Source organism: Egretta garzetta, unplaced genomic scaffold (genome assembly GCF_000687185.1).
Source record: "Egretta garzetta isolate BGI_Z169 unplaced genomic scaffold, ASM68718v1 scaffold299, whole genome shotgun sequence".
NCBI lineage: Eukaryota > Metazoa > Chordata > Aves > Pelecaniformes > Ardeidae > Egretta > Egretta garzetta.
The window spans coordinates 2,354,521-2,356,246 of NW_009260696.1; positions in this window are offsets into that span (position 1 = coordinate 2,354,521).

The window sequence follows — 1,726 nt, forward strand, 5'->3', positions numbered from 1 at the left end:
AGAGGGGGGGGTGTGGGGGGTTTTTTTTTTTTTTTTTTTTTTTTTTGGAAACATTTAAATATATTGTTTAATTGTATTACACAGAACCAGCCAGAACTTAAGAACTTATCATTGACCATTAAAGGATGAGAATTTCAAATGCTTTTGCTCTCTTGTTGCTGTTATCGTAGGTCCCTTTTATAGCGTGCTTCCAGGGGATGGAAGCTGTACTATGAGAACTCCGGTGGTGATAATTATTTACGCATGCTCACACCCAGACCTGATATTCCTCTTGTCCGTTGCACGTGGCAGCAGCACCCATGTTATTTCACAGCAGCCATCTCTTGAAGGAAGAGCTGTGGAGTGTTACTTTCCCTCTTGCTTGTCCAGTTTTATTTCTTGGAAGAGGGCTTACCTGTTACCCCTGTGTTTATATCTTTTGGGGAATTCCTTAACTATTGATGGTTGGAGTGAAAGGTGTCCAAATTCCCCGCTGCCCTGCCACCTCCCAACTATTATTTCTCTGCACCATGGAGATAATGCTGTAAGTTTCCAGTTACAAACACATTCTGCTCAGTTCCTCTACACGTTCTTTCTAACGTGGATACATCTCCACTGAAAGGTGGTGTACCCCACGCAGCTGAGGACTGCTGAGGTGGGAGTCCAGCGGTCTTACCTTTAGGCTTTGGTACCGCCGCTGACACTCGGATGGCTGTGCCATTCCACTGCTCTTGCTTGGAACGCACGCTTCTGGAGCTGCCTGCTACTGCTGCGAGGCATCTGCGTGATTGTATCTTGTAACCACATTATCTGAAATTTTAGAATTCAATCTTGTGCATTAATTCATCCTTTAGCTCAAAACTGTCAAAATCTTGTTCTTAGAACGGGAAGTATTGACTGTTTTGCAAGATCTGCCAGTTACTTTTAAAAGATAGGGGCTTGCTTTCTTTAATCTCCTCCTACCAGATCGAAAATAGGCGTGGCTTGCATTTACAAGGCCAGCTTGGCACAGCTTCAAGCGTTATGAGCTGAACACGAGAGCAAAGCCCTGTAATAAAAACTGCCTGCACCCAGGTGTACTGCTTGCTTCGGTGGTAGTCGCAGTCCGACCTCCGCAGCTGAAAGCGCTGACCTTGGAAGGGAGTCTCATGAGGTCGGAAACCAAATTCAGTAGTTCTATCTTTATCTTTCCAAATCGCAACAGCGGGCACCAAGAACTCCCCCTCGCCTCCAGACTGCAGCAGCAGGCTTTTCTGGCTGCGGTTCCAACTTGCGCTTTTCTGCTGATGCAGCTTTTGTGTTCGCAGGGTGTGCATCCCGGCCGCGTGCGTCCCGGGTTCGCCGGGAGTTCTCAGCCAGTCCTTTCACCACCGACACACAGGCAGCCGTACCTGAGCAGGCACGTGGGCTGGAGGAAACTCTGGTGGCGTGGAGACGTTTCTAGGTGGCAGCAGCCCTTTGCCTCTTCTGCTGGTCCAGCGGCCGAGTTGTCTCCCTCCAAGGTTAAAAGAAGCTGGGATCCAGAGCGTCTATTTATAGCAACAATGTACAGTTGCCTTGGCAGAGAGGAGGGGAAGAAACGCAAATGCTTCATCTCTCTGCGGTTAGGCCAAGGCTGCCGGGCAGGCTGCCTTTTGAGTCCTGACGTCGTTTGTTCCTAAAGTCCTGTCAAGTGGATGAATTTTAAACTACCGGCAGATCTCCCATAGCTCATAGGTGCTTTCTTGCTGCAGAAGGCCCTGAAACA